This window comes from Sarcophilus harrisii, chromosome 1, assembly GCF_902635505.1.
Source record: "Sarcophilus harrisii chromosome 1, mSarHar1.11, whole genome shotgun sequence".
In the NCBI taxonomy this organism is placed as follows: Eukaryota; Metazoa; Chordata; class Mammalia; order Dasyuromorphia; family Dasyuridae; genus Sarcophilus; species Sarcophilus harrisii.
In genome coordinates, this window is record NC_045426.1 from 708,231,492 (window position 1) to 708,252,137 (window position 20,646).

At 45.1% G+C, this 20,646-nt stretch overlaps 1 protein-coding gene across 1 annotated transcript in view; it reads left to right on the plus strand.

Annotated features, from left to right (window-relative positions):
* RNF185 (ring finger protein 185) overlaps positions 1 to 20,646 on the plus strand; it is a 55,544-nt gene continuing 34,898 nt past the window's right edge. The window contains exon 1 of the mRNA XM_031948941.1: positions 1 to 165. The gene's annotated coding sequence lies outside the window, so the exon portion shown is untranslated. The remainder of the gene's footprint in view (positions 166 to 20,646) is intronic.

The window sequence follows — 20,646 nt, forward strand, 5'->3', positions numbered from 1 at the left end:
ACAGGAGGGCTGGAGATGAGACTGGGGCAGTCGGTAAAGTCAGCGGGGGACTATCCACTCAATTCTTCAGGCCCCTGCTTTGTACTGGCCGGGGAAGGTAGGGAGACAAACACATACAAGCCTCTGCCCTCGAGGAGCTGACACTCTACCGGGAAGAATACACCGGTAAGTAAATATTTTAAAATTTTGTTTTGATTTATTTCATTAAATATTTCCCAATCACATGAAAGAAAATTTCTTTAACATTCATTTTCTAAAATATCGAGGTCCCCTATGGCCAAAGGGCTATCAAACCGCCGGGGTTAGGATCCCCGCGATTTCCCATCAGGGAACCAAAATGATGAGGTTCGTGGCAGGCAGAGAGCTCTTAAAATCCCCTTATGGTCAGAGTGCAGGTTTTCCATGAAAGAATTCATGAAACCCCAAATGATTAATGGCAAAAATGGAAGTTTATTGTCAGCCAGGAAGCCAGTTCTGCCAAGAGACTGACTTCTCTAGTGGCAAAGTCCTATTTGGGAAATGGAGGCTGGCACTGAGAGGAGAAGGTCTTAACGGGCAGGGGGTGAGAGAGGATCCTGGGCCTGGCACGTTCCTGCTTTGGGGTCTCTGCAAGGAGTGAGCTTAAGGAAACCTGTTATATGGGTAACTCTTGGTGGGCGGATGGGACAGACTGAGTGGATCAGACCAGGATTTCTCAATTGAAGGAGAATTTAGAATTTCCAAAAGGTCAAAGGGAGCTGATCTGCCCTTGAACAGTGTTGCTTCTCTCATCCTGGGAGGACGAGCCCTTTCTCTAGAGTCCTCGGAGCCTAGAAGATCCTGATCTCTCAGATCCAAAAGGCAACACAATCTAGTTTTTTAATTAATTTTTAATTTTAATTAAATTTTAAAGGAAACAATTTCCCTCCGCCTTCAAAACTTTGCACACGCTTGGGTGTCCCTACCGCACCCGTATCCCAAAGAGATTGTAAAAGAGGGAAAAGGACCCACATGCACAAAAATGTCTGTGGCGGCCCTTTTTGTAGTGGCAAGGAACGGGAAACTTGAGTGGCTGCCCAGCAGTGGGGCAATGGCTGAATAAGTTACAGTATATGGATGTTATGGAATATTATTGTTCTGTAAGAAATGATCAGCTGGAGGATTTCTGAGAGATCTGAGAGACTGACAGGAACTGATACTGAGGGAAATGAGTAGAACCAAAGAAACATGGCACATGGTAACAAGGTTATGTGATGATCATCTGTGACGGACTCTGCTCTTTCCAACAATGAGGTGGTTACGCCCCTATGGACTCTCCTTTGAGCTATTCTCAATGCCGGTCCATCGAGGGCACGGCTAGGCCACACTTACCCGTCTGAGGGCACCAACCCGGATCCCATAGAGACAGACCACCAGGAGGCGGGGGTGAAGCGAAAGAGAACTTTATTCTCTGATAGCACATACTTATACCCCGCTGAGGATCTGGGGGAAGAGGAGGTCCTCTAGGAACCTGGTGTAATGGGATTGGCCCGAGAAGAGGGAGGGAGGCAAGCTAGGCTTTGAGAGCACTAAGGAGGGAGCCTCGGTAGCTGCGTCAGACTCCGCCTCCTGAGGCTGTGCCCACCCCCACTAGGACTCACCTGTGCCTTGGTACCTCTCATCCCTCACCTCCTCCCACATGCCTTGAACTGCACTCCTTCCTTCTAGAGGTGATTTAAGGCAATTCTAATAGACTTGAGACAGAAAATGCCATCCACATCCAGAGAGAGCACGATGAAAACTGAATATGGACCAAAGCATATATGGTGTGGGGCAGGATCGGCCCCCAAACAATCAGAGACTCAGAATAAGAAAACCCCAAAAGGGGGTTATTCCGATATCTAGAGAAAGGGCATCTCCCACCCGACAAGGCGTCTGTCAGCAAAAGGAGTGCAAAGCATAAACTGCAAAGCACAAGATTAACACCTCAAAGGCCCCCACCCTTCCCCTGGCCTTTCCTCCGTTGTTTGAGGGATTACACTGAATGGAAGACATATAACCCAGAAACAAAAGACACCAGGCAATAATAATAAACTTAATTTAAAGTTTCCTAGAGAACTGCTATACAAGCAGATATCCCCCGATGTGAGAATGGGAAGCCATCATCGCCTTTAAAGGAAGCATTTCAATGCTAACTAAGAGGTGGTGGGAAACAGAAGGGGACAAACACCTGCAACTTTAGCTATAGCTCTATTTGTTATTCTAAATCCCAAGTCACATTTAAAGTATAGGTTATACTTTATATTCCCATGAGAGTGTCTTTACTCAGTTAATTCCATACAGTATTTTCCAGTTTTTTGTTGTCATTGTTTATTTGTTTGTTTGTTTGTTTATGTTTTCCCCCTTTTGATTTGATTTTTCTTGCACAAATGTGGAAATATGATCAGATCTCTTGTTGTCTTGAGGAGGGGGAGGTAAGGGAGGGAGGAAGAAAAATCTGGAACACAAAGTTTTACAAAAAGTCATGTTGAAAATTCCTTTTTTGTTTCCTTGTTTTCTCAGTCCTGCTCGCTTCACTTAGCACCAGTTCACGCAAGTCTTTCCGGGTCTTTCTGAAAACTATGTGTATTTGGAAAAATAAAATACTGCTGAAAGATAAATAATTAAAGGTTGAGTTCCCAGTTCTCTCCCTTCTTCCTGACCCTCTCCCATCCATTGAGAAGGCAAGCAATATGTTATCAATTATCCAGGTGAAGTCACACAAAATGATTTCCTTGTCAGAGAAGTAATTTTTTTTAAAATTTAGACAAATTAGGGAGGAGAAAGCATTCACTAGGCCATGATAATCTCATAGGTCTGGAGCTAGAAGGGTTTATGGTTCAAACCTCCAATTGACCCAAAAGGAAACTGAGATTCAGAGAGATTTCCCCCAGCTAGTGAGGAGTAGCCCCAGGGGTTATACCAAGAGCCCTGCCAGCTCCAGACCTCTGTTCCCCTGCCTTGATTCTGCCCCTTATTTAGCAATAAAAGGAAACTGAGGCCCAGGAGAGGAAGGAATTTAGGGGATTATAAAAATGGGAGTGGAAGGTAGCCTCAGGGGCCCCACCCAGTCCCCTGGATTTATGGAGGAGGAAGCTAAGGCCAGGATGAAGGGATTGACCCAAGGCCACTTAGGTTGTACTTGTCCACCCTCTGGCTCCAGATCTTTTTGTTTTCTTGGGGTCTTGCTCCTCGGCAGGACATGGGAGCCCACTGTTATTCCCTAGGAGTGAGGAGAAATCTCTGGGCTCAGAGAGCTCATGCTGCAGGCCTGGAGCCACAAAAGCTGGAGCTAAAGGATCTTGGGAGCAGGAGGGAGGTCTCTCTGACTGACCATTATCCCCTCATAAATCTCCAACAACACATAGTTCCCTTGACCTTGAAAGGACAGGGATTGAGGTCAGGATATACAGCTTTGGAGAGCCAGATGAGCAGGATGGGTGGGATGGGAGGGTCCGGACACCTGAGTGAGAGCTTTAGGAGGGGACCGACAAAAGACTTGTCCAAGGTCACACAGATAGTTCATAGCAAAACTGGGACTCCAGGTAGTTGTGGTCACCCCTTCCAACAGCCTCTGAAGGAGAAACTCATTGGTTCTTGTTGCCCACTACTTCTGAATGAGGATAGGCTCCTCACTCTCCTCCTCCCCACCCCCATGTTGGAGCTAGGACTCTCCATCCAAAGGCCCAGCCAGGGATGTCCCCAAAAACATGGCAGCCTTCGTGGGGGAGCCCACAACGGTCTCTTGGGCTCCTGGAGTGACAGTGACAGGAAGCTCTCTGTGGGTCATTCCTCAGACAGGCAGCTGAGATGTTTCCCAGGAAGGATCCCTCGGAAAAGCACAGGTGTTTCCCCTCCCCTCCCTCAGGCAAACAAGAATCAGGAACCAGCCTGGAGATGCCAACTTAGACTTTACTACTTGGAAAATCACTCAGCCTTGCTGCAGAATATAGAAGTTGGCCCAGGGGTCTCTGAGGACCCTTTGCTTTCTGGAGCTAACCCCACGAAACAGAATTTTGTGACTGTGTCTCATTTTGCAAATTGGGGTGGGGGTGGGCCACAGGGCCTCTTAGTTAGGTCACTTCCAGCCGAGGCCTCTGATCTCATGACCCAAGCTACATGACCTTTACAAGACTTCCACATCCTGGGCTATAAATGCTGCTATAAATAGTTTTCTCCACGGGGATCCTTATCTTCTTGCTTTGATCTCTTTGGGTGTATAGGCCCAGTATGGGCATCCCTGGGTACACAAATCAGCACGATTTGGTAATTTGGGGGTCGTAATTCCCGACGATTTTCCAGAATGGCTGGACCAGTTGATAGCTCCACCAACAATGCATCAGTGTGCCTATTTTCCCATAGCCCTCCAGCATCATCATTTTTTCTTTTTATCAACTTTGCCAATCTGAGAGGGAGGCGGTAGAACTTCAGGGCTGCTTGGAGTGTCCACTTCTCTAATTATTAGTGATTAGGAACTTTAAAAAAATCTAGCTATTCAGTGGAAAGAACACCAGTCCTGAAGTCAGGAGGACCTGAGTTCAAATCTGGTCTCAGACACTTAACACTTCCTAGCTGTGTGACCCTGGGAAAGTCACTCAACCCCAATTACCTCAGCAAAAATAATAATAATAATAATAAAGAAAAATATGGCTATTGATGGTTTGAATTTTTTCTATGCAAATTGCCTGTTCTATTTCTTTTTTTTTCATTATTTGCCTCAAGTTCTTTGTTCTTCCAAATTAATTTTCTCTTATATTGTCTGGTTTTATAATGTATCTCCTTAGTAAATCTAGGTGGGATAGCACTAAATGTATGCATTAACTTCAGTAAGATATCAGTTTAATCTTTAATTTTCAAATGTCCTGCTAACAATTTCATATGTGTATAGATATAGACATAGATACACATATTGGCAAGGCAATTGGGGATAAGTGACTTGCCCAGGGTCACACAGCTAGGAAGTGTTAAGTGTCTGGGGCCAGATCTGAACTCAGGTCCTCCTGACTTCAGGGCTGCTGCTCTATCCACCGCACTCCCTAACTGCCCCCTTACCATTATATTTAGAAAGATTTTAGGAAAAGTCTCATCCTTTAAAATGACCTGGCCCACTCTCCTGACTGCCTCTGATAGCTTTTGGATGAGAGCAGTGAAAGTCATTTCAAGGAGAGGGCACTAATGACTGGGGAAGAAAGGCTTCCCAGCCCTGACCTTCCCTGTTTTAAGGCCCCTCTCAGCTCCGCCATTCCCTGTTCTAAGGTCCCTCTCAGTCTTAACATCCCGGACTGTTCTAAGGTTCCTCCCAGCCCTGACATGGAAGAAAAGCTCTGGAACTGGAGTCAGAAGCTCTGAGTTTCTATCTTGACTCTATTTTTTCTTCCCTGTGGAATCACAGATAAGTCACTTAGCTTCCTCAGACTAGTTTGTTGGGCTGGGTGTTTACAACAGAGAGGGAGCAGGGGGAGCTGGTGCCCATTGAGAGCAGAGTCACCCTGTCCAGTGGCCTTAATTTGCAGAAGAGGACTCTATAGAGGACTGAGGTGATCGTGTTAAGTATGAGGCAGAGCCGGGCCCGGTGGCCACATTGCCAACGGCTTCTGTTACATGGCAGAGTCTCAAAAGGCCTTTTCATCTTAAAACAATGAGTTGATGTTTTGCTGCCCTCCGAGTTCCGCCATTATTTGTAATCCTATAAGCAATAGGATGCTTTGCGGTCAGATCTGTGGGTCAGGAAAATGTCCGTGGAAGTGGAAGTGTTAGATGGGTCCTGGTGGAGTCGGGGAGCCAGGGTGAGGACATTCCCAGCTCCAGGGCCTGGCCCGGCTCTTGCACTCTGTGCTCTATGACCCCTCCAAGCTCGGACATTCTCTTTTCAATGATCATCCATTAATGGAGACGAGACTGTGTCTATTCCCTAATTTTTAATGTGACTATGAGTCATTTTGATCATCTAAAATGTCATAGAGATTCAATTCACTCCAACAAGCATTTATTAAGTGCCTACTATATGCCAAGAGTAGCATCAAGCTCTGGAGGTGCAAAGATTAAAAAATTAGTTCCTGACCTTAAGGAATCCATATTCTACACAATATTTATGCCATCTCTCCATAACTTCCTCTCCTCTTCTCTCCCTCCCAAGGCTCTAGACTCCCATGGCCCAGGTCCAGTTGCCCAAAGGGGCCATTTTTCTTTTTGGTTCCACCTGAAGTTTATTCCAGGAAAATCTCCCAACGGGTGAGATGATGGAAACAATAATTAAGATTGTTTTGTAAATGCTTCTCTTTCCTTTTTCCCATCTTTAGCCAACAGTCAGCCATTTGAATCTGACACTGTCCCCTTGTCCCATTGCCATTCTTCTCCTGCCAAACCCCAGCCTTTGACTAAACCCTTTATCTGCCTTCTTGGGAGCTGTTGAACAGAGCTTCAGGCCTACTCGGGAACGCATGAAGTCAGGTCAGGACCTGGTGAGGTGGGCCCTCACCACAGCGAGGCAGCCTTTTTATTCTCCCTTAGCTGATTCTCTATCTCGCTCCCCACAGAAGTTGTTGGAAGCCTCCTTTTCTCTCCTCAAACCTCTTCTTCCCTCTAGTCTCTTATCTGAGGACCTCACTTGTTCCTGTACTGAGAAAATTAATGAGTTTCTCCCTTTTTCTTCATCTCAAAATCTCTTAACATTATCTCCCACTCTCTTCCATTCCCCTAGTCTCTGATAAAGAGGTAGCCCTTCTCCTTACCGATGTTGACCCTTCTAAATAAATATACCCTTGGTCCCATCCCTTTTTATTTTTTCCTGTCATCAAACATCTTTGGCCTCCAATTTGTATCCTCTCCCTAGCTTCTTTTTGCGACTTTCAGTTTTGCCTGAAAGTGTCTTTCTCTGTGCTCTATGACCCCTCCAAGATCAGACATTTTCTTTTCAATGTTCATCCTTTATTGGAGATGAGATTATCTCTATTCCCTAATTTTTGGAGTGACTATGAGACATTGATAATCTTTCAAATGTCATAGAGATTCAATTCATCTTTAAAATCCTTCACTAACCCTACCATCCCTTTGAGATAATATCTTTTCTCTTTCCTCCCTTTCACCTCCCAGCTCCTGGAAAAAAAGCCTTCTCTCTAGCTGCTTCTACTTTTCCTCCCATTTACTCCTCAATCTTTTGGAATATGGCTTCTGACCGTTCACCAATCATCTCTTAATTGCCATATCTGACGGCCTTTCCTCAGAGCGCATTCTTCTCATCTTATGCTTTGCTTCTGATACTGTCAAATCAGACAGTGTCAGTGTGATACTGTGTGACAGGTTATGATCTCTAACCTGTGGGTGACTGGAGCCAAACAGAGCGGGCTAGAGAAGAGAGTCAGGACACAAACAGAAGTTTAATTGATTTCCAAATGGGGGAAGCAATTTGTAAGCAAAGACACATGTGCCAATAGAAACAGGAGAGTCAGGACATAAACAGTTTAATTTCAAAGTGAGGAAAAGAGTTTGCACGTGTGCCAGGACCCTGCCCCTAATGTGAGGATGCTGTGAGCTGTGGCCCTGCCAATGACAAGGAGACAAGCTTGATTCATGGCAGAGCTTAATGCCTGGAACATGGGCCCCGCAGGTGCCTGTCCAAGCTCAGAAACCATCTGATATCGGTGGGAAACAATTCTGGGACTTTGCTGTGGCTGAGATCATCCAAAGGGTGAGCACAAAGGATTGTTGTCACGCCAAGCTCAGGGCACAGCCTGCGGGCTGGGCCTAAACTCTGGAAAATGTCGTTTTCCTGATGGCTACCCTTTCTTCTTGGATACTTTCCCAAATATTCTCTCCTGGAGTGCTGCCTGCCAGACCACTCCCCATTCTCCTTTGCTGAACCTTTACCCAGCTTTTCCTGGAGGTCCAAAGGGCATTTGCTTAGCCAGGTACAATAAGAATAATTGGTACAAAGCACACACACACCCAAATCTGAGGGAGTATTGTCCTTGTATTTACCAAGCAGAGAGAAGGCTTAAATTTAAACTTTGTTAATGAGAGCTTTTCCTCTCTCATCAGCTCCTGTGGGTTTCACTATCTTATGACTCCCAGATTGATACAGCCAACCTTGGTCTCCCGAGCTCCAATTCCAGATCAACATCGGTCTATGCATATGACAAACCCAAGTCCAGAACGGAGTTAATTATCTTTTCCTCTCAATCTCTTCTTCTTCCAAACTCTTTATTCTATGTACACTATGTTTTCATACATAACTAAATATGTATACACACACACACACACACACACATATATATGTACTCTCGATTCTGTGTATGGGTCCATATTGTCTTTCCCATTAGAACACAAACTCCTTGCGAGTAGGAATTGTTTCATTCTTTGTATTCGGATGGGCAGAAGACAAGCTTGTCCATCCCTGATGCTTCCTGGTTAGTGGGACTGAAGGTCTCCCCCCACTCTGACGTTCTCACTTCTCCCTGTCCCTCAACAAGCCTGACTGCGATGATTTCTCTCCTCAGGCTCTCTCCAGCCCTAATTCTCTGTAATTCTAGCATCAGAGATCAGAGATCAGAGCTGGCCGGGATCTCCGAGGCCGTCTGTTCCACTCCCTTCGTTTTACAGATGCTCACGCGGCTCTGGTGAACAAGAGTCAGAATTTGAATCGAAGTGACACGCTCTCCCTCCCTGTAAATTTGGAGCTTTGGATGAAGTGGCTCCGTGGTCTCTTCCAGCTCAAATATAAAAGCTCCTTTGCTCTCCATAGGGATGAGCGAAACGGAGCAAGTTCTATTAACCTCCTTAGACGATGAGCTGCCCTTTTAGAATGTGAGCCCCTTGTGGCGGAGTTAGGTGGTGCAGGGGACAGAACGCTGGCCCTGAATCTGGCCCGGCACACTTACTAGCTGGGTGGCTTTGGGCAAGTCACTTAATCTTGGTGCTTAAAAAAAAACAACCACCATGAGCCCTTTGGTGAGGCGCTTGGCGCTTAATTAATGCTTGTCACCTGTTGGTTGTTTTATACACTATTGCTCACTGGTCAGAAGCGGGACTCCAGATCCAGGCTCTCTGTCCTTGATGTGCCCTGGGGAGCACAATCTCCCCTTCTCTTGAATACCAGACCCTTCCCCTGGGGTCTGGCCCTAAAGAAGTGCGGTCAAAGGTCTTATTCCCTGCAGGAACCAGGATCCTGGGAAAAGGGCTTTGGCCACGGTCCCACGGATGGAGCTTGGCCAAGCTTGGACTGGCCTCTGCTGCCCCCTTGTGGAGAAGTGGCCCGGGTCCTGCCCTCCACAAAATAGTGTTTCATTGAGCTTTATTCTTGATCATTAGAATTAGAAGAATGGAAGGAAATACACATCAAAGTTTCCAGGTCGCTAAGTATTTCCTACATCTTATTTCTTTCTGCCCTCGGATCACTTGGCTAAAATCGTGCTGCTCGTGGACGGGGGCACTTGAATTGCCTCTGTCTCGGAGCAGTCCCCTCCTCTGCGGCTTTAGGGAGTTTGTTTTAGGTGAGAAGCTGTGGCTTCAATCGTGTCACCCCAAGCCCCCAGTCAGGAAAACTCCCGAGATTAGGGCAGAGGTTGGGCTCTCGGCCTAAAATGACATTTCTATTTCTTTCTACTAAAACTCTGGCCTCTTGGTGGCTGAGGCAAAATTCAGGTTCCTGGGAAAGTGTGAATAAGGAGGCAACAGATTTACCCTGTGTTGCCTTTGAATGGACAGGCCCCGGGAGGGGGATTGGGATCCAGCGGACTTGTTCTCCCCACTTCCCTTAGTCCCTGCACTGGTGATAAGCAGACTTCTGCTTCACCCCATGTCACAGCTCAATCCTAACTGCCTTCTTCCTCTCTCTGATCGATTCCAGCTTGGATGACTCTGTAAGTAATCTAATAATATAACTTGGATTAGCTCTGTGAGACCCAGTTTTTGCCTCTCTCCTTCCAGACCCTCAGAAATCACTGTTTTGTCTGTACTCCTTCTTGTACAAGTTACTCAAGCTGGGGCTAAGTCTTCCAAGAGATGGCTTTGAGTGACTCAATAAGGCATATGGGCCCGGTTCATACTCACTTCTGTTTGTTTTTTTTTTAATATAACCAATTTAATTATTTAGAAATTGAATAATAAGTTTCTTTAGAACTTATTTAGAACTCAAATTCTATTGAATAATAAGTTTTCTTCTTTTTTTAAAATAGCCTTTTATTTACAGTTATATGTATGGGTAACTTTACAGCACTGACAATTGCCAAACCTCTTTTTTTTTTTTTTTTTTTATTTAATAGCCTTTAATTTACAGGATATACATGGGTAACTTTACAGCATTAACAATTGCCAAACCTCTTGTTCCAATTTTTCACCTCTTACCCCCCCACCCCCTCCCCTAGATGGCAGGATGACCAGTAGATGTTAAATATATTAAAATATAACTTAGATACACAATAAGTATACATGACCAAACCGTTATTTTGCTGTACAAAAAGAATCAGACTCTGAAATATTGTACAATTAGCTTGTGAAGGAAATCATAAATGCAGGTGGGCATAAATATAGGGATTGGGAATTCAATGTAATGGTTTTTAGTCATCTCCCAGAGTTCTTTTTCTGGGCGTAGCTGGTTCAGCTCATTACTGCTCCATTGGAAATGATTTGGTTGATCTCCTTGCTGAGGATGGCCAGGTCCATCAGAATTGATCATCATATAGTATTGTTGTTGAAGTATATAATGATCTCCTGGTCCTGCTCATTTCACTCAGCATCAGTTCGTGTAAGTCTCTCCAGGCCTTTCTGAAATCATCCTGTTGGTCATTTCTTACAGAACAGTAATATTCCATAATATTCATATACCACAATTTATTCAGCCATTCTCCAACTGATGGGCATCCACAATCAATAAGTTTCTTATCACTTAGTTCAGCTCCCTCCTTTTAGATGAGCACCAGAGGATTTGTTAGCCAATAGTATTAAGGACCTGATGGCGAAGAGGGGATGGAATGGGAGTGGGCACACTGGTAAGGACAAAGGACACCTCATCATGTGAGACTGTAGTGAAGGAGAGGGTAGGGGAGAGGCATCTAGGTGATGTCAGTTGAGGGGGAGGGGAGAAGACAGGAGCTTTCAGCAAATGGCCTCATTTTTTCAGTGAAATATGAAGCTTGGCTCTCATGGAGAAGGGAGAGAAAGGGGAATTAGGGAAGGCTTCAGACGGAGAATGGGGAGAGAAAGGGGAATCAGGGAAGGTTTCAGGAGGGATGAAAAGCTTTAGAGGATTTGTGGGTAAGTGGGATATTGAGCCAGCTGGAAAACTGTCAAAGGCTTGCCTTGCAGCAGTGAGAGCCCAGTTGAGATTAAGGCCTATAAATCTGTAATGGAATTTCATGATTTCTCCAGCACAGATCAGCATGGATCTAGTAGAAGCAAAGGCGGCAAAAGGTCAGAGAAAATCCAGGGCTAAGGCTTGGCAGGACAAAATTAGAGACTGCATAAAGTCAGAAGGCGTTCAAGAGATGAGTATAGAGTTGATTTAAGGGGGCAGGATGGGCAGGAAGAGGGAGTGTAGCTAGTACAGGAGGGATGGCCGGGAACGAAGTGAGGAGTGGAGGGACTGGAGGTCCCGGTGGGGATGGGGTTACAAGGCAGATGAGAGGTGGAATGACAGTTGTGATAAGGGAATTCCAGCATTCGTGAATGTGAAGTGGAGCATTTGTGAGTGAGCACAGTCCAGAGTATGACCACCTCTCGTGTGGCACTGAGAGGAGGTCGAGGAGTAAGTCATGGGAGTTCAGGGTGCTTGATGAGTATTGGTATGTTCCTCCCTAGTATGAGGGCATAAATTGGGAAGAAAGAAAGGCTGTGGGCTAAACCCTGGACTCATTGAGGGGAAAAAGGGAAGAAACCTGGAAGTTACTGGACAATAGTGAGCAGAACATTGAGTAGTTGGTTTGGTCTGAGTGAACCCTAAAAGAAAAGAGGTTACTGAGCAATGGAGAAAGAAGCAATCGGGAACAAGGAGAACCCGGGTGGTTTCCCTGCTTCGAGTCTCTCCCCTCTCCAACCCAACCTCCACTCAGCCATCAAACTGATCTTCCTAAAGTTAAGTCTGACCCTCATCCTCAATACGTTCCAATAGCTCCCATTAGCTCCAGGATGGAATATAGCAAATTAATAAACAAACCAATAAAGAAATAAGAAAATAAATAAATACATCCCCTTTGGGGCTTTCAAACACGGTCCTCTCCTACCTTCCCAGTCTTCTTACACCTTCTTCCCCTTCATGGAACATACTCTTTAGTGCAGGGACTGGCCTCTTTTGCTATTCATTAAACATGACATTCCCTTTCCCAACTCCAGACATTTTCTCCAGCTCTCTCCCACGCCTAGAACTCTCCCTCTCCTCCCTCATGTCTGTCTCCTGCCCTCCCTGTGCTCCCATTGCATCCTGGGTCATCTCCAGTTGTCCCGATCTCTTGCAGGCTACTGGACCCAGATATCTCTGGAGAAAAAAAGTGAGGCAGGAGGTTTTGCTCCTCCCTCCATTCCTTAAATCCAATTCTCTGATGTCACGGCAGCACCTCCCTGACGTCATGCTTCTTTTCAGGGACAAACAACAGTAGCAGACTCGGGAGACCTTCTGCGAGAATCCTCCTTCCTTTTCGTGTCAACGAGACTACCCCCATTTAACCTTGGCTGTATCTTCTTTGTAGATAGTTGTTTGCACCGTGTGTCCCCCATCAGATGGCCGGCTCCCCAAAGAAAGAAACCTCATGTCTTTTGCCTTTCTTTGTATCCCCAGCACTTAATATAGTGCCTGGCACACAGAAGGTGCTGACTAAATGCTTATTAACCGACTGACTGTTCCGTCTCAATTAGTGACTCAGGGAATTAGTGCGAGCAGCGGTGGGAAGGATGGCCGGGGGGTTGTCGCTGGGAGAGAGTCACATCTCAGGGAGAGCCCCAAGATGAGGAAGGGAAAGGAGAGGATGGGAGATGAAAATGGGTTTTCAGAGAGCCCAGTGCAGGGGGTGGGGAGGCTGGATTAGGGTGGGGTGGAAGGGAATAAAGGAGGGGATAGAGAAGGGGGTTTGTGTAATGACAGCAGGATCACTGGGGTGGGCAGGGCTAAGGCTGAATGGGCATTTGTTAACCAGGCTTGTCAGGTTTAGGATGGTTGGGATCCATAAGCATCTTCTTGGGGTGTTCAGTAGCTCAGGCTGGGGACCAGTGGGAGTGAAGCTCACGGAGCAACTTCTCTCCTATCCTTACAGACAGGTCAGCTCAGGAGGCAGAAAGATGCATGAAGAAATGGTACAGGGGCAGCTAGGGGGCGCAGTGGAGAGAGCACCAGCCCTGAGATCAGGAGGACCTGAGTTCAAATTTGATCTCAGACACTTAACACTTTCTGGCTGTGTGACCCTGGGCAAGTCACTTAACCCCAATTGCCTCAGCAAAAAAAAAAAAAAAAAAAAAAGAAAAGAAAAAGAAAAAAAGAAAGAAAGAAATGGTACAGGTAGGAAGAGGCCAGTCTGGGACACCAGCATGTCACCAGCCCAAGGTCATATGGCTAGGAAATGACTAAGCCAGGACCCATCTTCTTAGCTCTATGCCCATTACTGCGCCTTCTCTATTTATCAGATTTTATTTCTCTCCATAAATGTGAATTTAAAGGGATATGTAATTTACTTGTTTAAAGAGGAAATAAATCATAGATGGTCAGGAACCCACTAAAGTGCTGTTGCTTCTTAATTTAAAAAAAAAAAAATAAGGGCAAAATGAACAGAATCAGGAGAACATCATATACAGCAACAGCAGCACCATAGGATGATCAGCCGTGAATGACTTTGCTGCTGTCGCCAGTGCGATGATCCAAGACAATCCCAAAGGACCCATGATGGAGCAGACTAGCTGCCTCCAGAGAAAGAACTGATATTGCCTGAATGCAGATTGCTCGCTTCCTTTCTTTCTTCTTTCTTTCCTTCCTTTCTTTTTTCTTCCTTCCTTCCTTTCATTACCTTTTCTTTAGCGTCTTCTTGTCCAAAATGAGTACCATGGAAATGTTTCACACGATTGCACACGTATCACGTATTAGATTGTTTAACGGCTCAGGGAAGAGGAAGGGGAAGGAAGAATAGAATCTGGAACTCAAATTTGGGGGGGAACCCAAATGTTAAAAATTGTTTTAACACGTGATTGGGGGAAAAATAAACTATTATTTAAAAAAATAACCCGAGGAGGATAGACTTTAAGGTCGTAAGAAACTTACTTTTCTGGATGCGTCAGAAATCTCCCAGAATCCTTCAAAAAGATTCCTAATTACGTGGGCTATTCCACCTTCCTCCATCTACTCCCAGCAACCAGCACCTTATCTAGCATGTAGGAGATGCCGGAATTTTTTGTTGAATGAATGAGCACCTCTGGAGGGTGGGGATGGGGTCGAAGACTACATAAGATAATTTTATTAAAATGTGAATAACTATGAGAAGAAGAAATAAATATCAATCAAAGGGAATTGGGAGGAAGTGTTCTTGCAGTTGAGGGGATCAGGAAAAGGTTTTGGGTAGAAGATATAACTAAAGGAAGTAAAGGGAATTGTATAAAGCAGAGGTGACAGAGGTCACATGGGATGACCAGTACAGAGACAGAAAGATGGGAAATGACTGGAGTGATATGAGTGAGAAAAAGAGGCACCAGTTCAATTGGGTTTCCTGGTGCAGGAGGGGCAGGTCTGTCCAATGAGATTGGACAAGTTGAGACCAAGTTGTAAACAGATTGATTGCAATTTGGTCCTATGGGCAAAAGGGGGTCCTTGGAACTGATGGAGCCGGGCAGTTAAGAGGTCAGATCTGGGCTTCGAGAGAATCACTGGGACAGCTATTTGGAACAGCCTCTTGAGGCTGGGAAACCTCGCAATCACAAGGAGGCTCTTGCAATAATCTCGGTGATGACACTTTCCTTCTGCCTCCAGGGAGCAGGGGCACCATCTTGGTCTTCCTTGTTTTAATTGGTGAACAGATTTCATCATTGTGGGCACACCCTCCACCCACAGATCCCAGGGGGCAGATCCCAGCCCCACCCCCCCAGCCCTAAGACCTGTGAGTTTGTGAGTCCAAATCACAGGATCACAGATCCTCCAAGTTGGAAGGGCCCTCCTAGGTCAACCTCCTCAAGGTCAACCTTGAGAAGTCTGCTTAAAGACTTCTGGGAAGGAAAGCTCATTACCTTTCAGGGCAGCCTTTTCTACTCTCGGATGGTTCTCAGTTTAAGAAGTTTGTCCGTTCATCGAACCTTATTTTGGCGATTCCTAACTTTGCCTCGTTGCCTCTGATTCTGACTTTAGGGACCAAGCAGACCAAAACTAAGGAGAGCCCTTTATAGCTAAGCTGTTCCCCCTCTGTCTTTGCTTCTAGCTAACCATCCCCAGGGCCCCACTGATCCTCATATGGGTGACCTTCAGGCCCTTCCCCATTGCCACCCTCCTCTGGATGCTCATTCAAACAGCAAACATTTAGGAAGCACCTACTATGTGTCAGGCACTGTGCTAGACACCGGGGCTAAACAAAGACAAACAGAAGGATTCACATTTGAGTCTGGAGACAAGAGGAAACTATTGGAGTCATTTCATTAGGGAAATGAGAAGATCAGATGTGTGCTTTAGGAAAATCAGATTGTCAGCTGTGTCAAGAATGAATGGGGAAAGGGGTTACCCTGAAGGCAGGGAGGCCAATTACAGAGCTATTGCAATAGGTGAGAGTGAGGCAAGACCAAGAAAGCTTAAACTGCTGTAGAACTTTCCATAATGTCGGATCGCCATACTTTTATATTGCGTTTTATATGATAAAATAAGTCCTCGCTCTCCCTAGTGCTGGGGCTCCCACAGCCTTGGCTCATGAGGAACCTTACTCCAAAATGAAGGGATCAGACTCTTCTGGAGTTCTCTGATTCACTACCCCCATCCCTACTTAGCCCCAAGCAAAGTCTCTCTAAATATATTATTTTATTTTATTTTCCGTTCTGAATTCTCTCTTCCTCCCATTGGGAAGGAAAAAAAAAAACAAAAGCCATTACAAGTCATGCAAAACCAATTCCCACTTTAGCCACGTCTAAAAATGGAAGAAAAGAAAGAGAAGGAAATGTTTCAATCTATACCCTGAATCTCTCAGCAATCTTTCCAGAGACGGTATATTTCATCGCGAGTCCTTTGAAATTGTTCTTGGTCATTGCGTTGATCAGAGTAATGGAAGCTTTTTACGATATCATTGTTATTGTACAAATTGTTCATTTGGTTCCGCTTACTTTGGTTTGCGTCCATTCATACAAGTTTTCCTAAGATTTCCGGAAACCATTCCCTTTTTTGTTTCTTGCAGCACAAGGCTATCTCCTCAGATTTCCATATCATGACAGGTTCAGCCATTCCACAATCTCTGAGCACCCTTTCGGTTTCCCATCCTTTGCTATTACAAAAGCGAGGCAATCTCTTAAAGCTCAAGCTTGGTTTCTACCTAGAGTTGCCACATAAGATATCAACAAGCTTCCTCCTGGAAAAGTGATCTATTTACAAAACTGATCAGGTATAGAGTGGGTATTTCTTCTACCGTAAAAGAAATGTTTAAAATACAGAAGATGGATTAGTGTTGCTCCATAGTTAAAATATAAATGAAAATCTATCACAAGATTCACAGAAACACGAACAGAACATGGGTTCGTAGAAGCCCATCACTTCTTTTCTGATTTATGATGTCTACACGGCTGGCAAGTCAAGGCTTGGTTTGGGCTTTCTCAGTCCCTTTATTCTCCTGTGAGAAGCACTGAACAATGTAGCTCCCTACTGACCCAGGATCTTCCAACCTTCTGATCTCACAGAGTTGTCATCAAAACTAGTAACCTCCATCTCGCTATCGCTGTTCAGTCACCTGTGTTTAAACAAGACTTAGTGACTGCTTGGATTGGTGGGGAAAGTTGAGGATGACCCTAAGGTTGCAAATCTAGGTTATTAGCAGGAAGCTTCTGCTCTCAAGAGAAATTTTAAAAGTTCCGAATGGAGCTGACTTTAGGGGTCCAGATGAGTTTGTTAGATATGTTAGACATGTTAAGTTCAAGATGTCTTGGAATATCTCCTCTGAATTGGTGATATGTGACTGGGCGTTTTAGGACTTTTTGTAACTCAGGAGAGGGACTGAGACTGGTGAGATGGTCTGGGAGTCACCTTCACAAAGATGATGGTGCTGAGACTATGGCAAGGGAAGAGGAGAGGATCCACTCCAGTCTCTTGGGATATGGCCACAGTTAGAATTAGGGTTATGAACAAGTAATAGGACAGATAGGAAGAGAAGTAAAAGAGAACAATTTCATGAAAGCCCAGAGAGGAGAGAATATCTGCATGGAGAGGGTGGTTAGTAGTGTCTCATTAGGATATGAGGGGCTCCTACTCTCCGCTATCATTGTGACCAATCTGTTGCTTGGAATCATGGCCCCCAGTTTCAAGGCAGACACTGTGGTCACCTGCATCTGTCTCTGTAACTTTTTAGGAGACTCATGGAGCTTGTTCTTCTACTCTCAGGGCTTTACTCCAGTTTGCACAATAGAGCCAAGCTGCAAAGATGACGAATAAAATGTTAAAACAATCGACTTTTCCACAGACTCCATCCATGGTTATCTTGCCTGGAATAAGTATATCAATGCATGGAATGGAGAGGAGCCCCCAGAGCCTCCGGCCTTGCTCCATCACTGATAATCCCCAACGAAGCCGTACCATCAGGTGGAACACTTTGGGCTCCCATGAGTGGGCTGGGGAGGACGTCTCGGTGACAGTGTGTACGGTATTTATTTTTGATCCAGACAAATCTCCTGCTCAGAAACTTCTGCAGGGAACACTGATCAGATCCTCAGAGGTGTTGAGGGCTCTCAATTGCCAGCATATAAGATGGCGGCCACCCTTGAGGACTGGAAAATTGGAGATAGTCTCAGCATGTTTCAACTATCCCCAAGATGAATAATCTTCACCCAAGAGCTTCCTTCAGGCAAGAAGCGGCTATGTTATATTCCTGCCGTATGTAGGTCACTTTATCCAGGGTTTGCTGGAAGCTGGCTCCCTTCGGGATCTTGAACAGAAGGGATGCCAGCCTGCCAACAATGTCTTCTGACAGCAACTGACATAAACGTCCCGGTGGGATTAAAGTCAGACATCCATACTAATGACTGTTTTAATAGGGTTGTTTTTTGGTTTTGGTCTTTTTCAGTCAAATCCAACTCTTCGTTACCTTATTCAGGGTTTTCTTGCCAAATAATCGTTCGCCATTTCCTCCTCCAGTTCATTTTACAGATGAGAAAACTAAGGTCAAAAGGGTTAAGTGACTCGCCCAAGTTGACACAGCTAGAAAATGTTTGAGGCTGGATTTAAACTCAGCTTACTAATGACTTGTTAAATAAAAACGGCTCCATGAGGTCACCTGTGACTCCTTCCGATGTGCCTTTAGCAGCATTCTAGCTGAATCACTGAATTTTAGCTCGACACTCTGCTGGCTGTCTTCGAAATGTGCTCTTTTTGGGACTGAAATCCGTGCTCCATCTGTTGCATTCTCTGTCATCAGCCAGCCAGTCTTGTTGGCATTTAGGAGCCCTGCAAGTGTGACTTCTTTAACTGTGCTAAACAAATCAGCTCTTTTTCTAATTATCCATTTGAGGGAGCAGACGGTTTGACGTGTCAAGTTTTGAGCTTCACCTCCCTTCTGGGAATTTCCAAATTTGGGACCAACCCTTTATAATCACTTAGATATTCGGATGGTCATTTGTTGGTGTTTTTTTCTCTCTCAATATTGAGTGTTTCAAACATAATTACGAAAAACTTGGAAGCTTTATCCTTCCAGGAGATAACAGAGAAGTAAAAGACAGTCTTAAAATACTGTTCCACCAGGGAAGGAGCTTTCTAATAATGCTGCAGTACATGGTTGAGACTACAGAGTAGCCTTGCAGTGAACTGCCAGGAAAGGATAGAATTTGTCACTGAGTCATTTCAGTCACGTCTGCCTCTTGGTGATCCCATTTCGGATTTTCCCGGCAGAGAAACTGGAAAGGTTTGCCATTTTCCTCTCTGCTTCATTTTGCAGATGAGGAAACTGAGGCAAAGAGGATTAAATGATATTCCCAAGATCACGCAGCTAGTGTCTGAGACTGAATTTTAATTCAGATCTTCCTAATTCTGGGACCAGGGCTTTATTCACTCTGCCACCTAGACATCCAGAAGGATAGAATGGTAGAAGAATATAATTATGGGTATCTTGGGTTTTTAAAAATGTGTGTTTTATCTATACATGGAAACCTGCCATTAAATGTTGAAAATAAGATGAAAGCATAAACACTCTACAGAAATGCTGTCTCAGCAGTGGGCGATTTTCGTTTTTCTGATATTTTGCTTTTGGGGGAGTCACAGATAAAAGCCTTTTGAAATTTGTGTGTGTGTGTGCATACAAGTAGTAGAAGGGGTTAAGACTTGGTCCCTAACCATATCCCAGGTCCTTCTCTATTCCCCCTCCCTTATCCCCTCCAGTTTAGTTGATAAAATCACAGATTTTACTGGTAACAACAACGTGGGGTGTTCATGTGTCTGGACCCTGTAATTCCTGAACCATGGAGCTGTCCCTAATGAGACTGGAGGAACAGCTTGTCACTGGCTGCTTAAGGATTAGGCACATTCCTAGCAAGCCTTAAAAAAACCCAAACAATAAAACAAGCTTACGGGTTTAGAGATATAGATCAGGGGAAAAACATCTTTGTGGGATCGTGAGCATTAAATTTCTATTAGGGGGCAATGGGAGCAATTTATCTGTTCTGTTTCAGAGAGAGAGACAGAGACAGAGAGAGAGAGACAGAGACAGAGACAGACAGAGAGACAGAGAGAGACAGAGAGACAGACAGAGAGAGACACAGAGAGATAGAGACAGAGACACAGAGACAGAGAGAGACAGAGAGGGGGAGAGAGAAGGAGAAGAGAAGGAGGTGGGGGAGGTGGGAGGGAAAGAGAGAGGAGAATCAGGGAGAAATTTCAAGGAGCCTGATCCCCAGTTGCAAAGAGAGCTAACAACGGGTTTAAGGGATTCTTAACCCAGAATTCTGGGAATTTGGCTGCCGAGAACAGATCCAACTTAGCTGAATGACCTATTAAGAGGAGAAACTGCACCCAGAGGGGAATAGAATGAAACTACTAGGAGAAAAGCTATATTGCACTCCCAGAAGCACGAGTTGCCTTAATCACATAGCTTCCCTCCGTGTGTACCTCATAACTAACTGGCCATGTATATTTGTGGGATAGTGTGCCCCAAGTTTATGGGGAAATGTAGCTCTGGTCTTACTATACCAGCTTAAGGCCTTTGCTGTAAATGAGTTGAATCTATTTCCTGACTCGTGAAGAGACGCTCACCAGTGGGGGCTTGTGCTATTTCAGACATGCAGACCCACAGCCCCCTGAACTTTGGAGCTTCCTTCATTAGGAGGCACTTCCCTAATCCACAATCAGAGAATCTGATTCCAACCAATCCCAAATTGCTTGATTCCTTCTGGGGAGCTGCATGAGGTAAACCTGTCGGTCCTGTTGTTGGAGAGTCCGGCCTGGTGCTTGGGGCGTCCTGTGGTTGCTAGGACTGCTTTCTGATGCCAGATACAGCTACGCCTTGCTCTCTGCCCCTC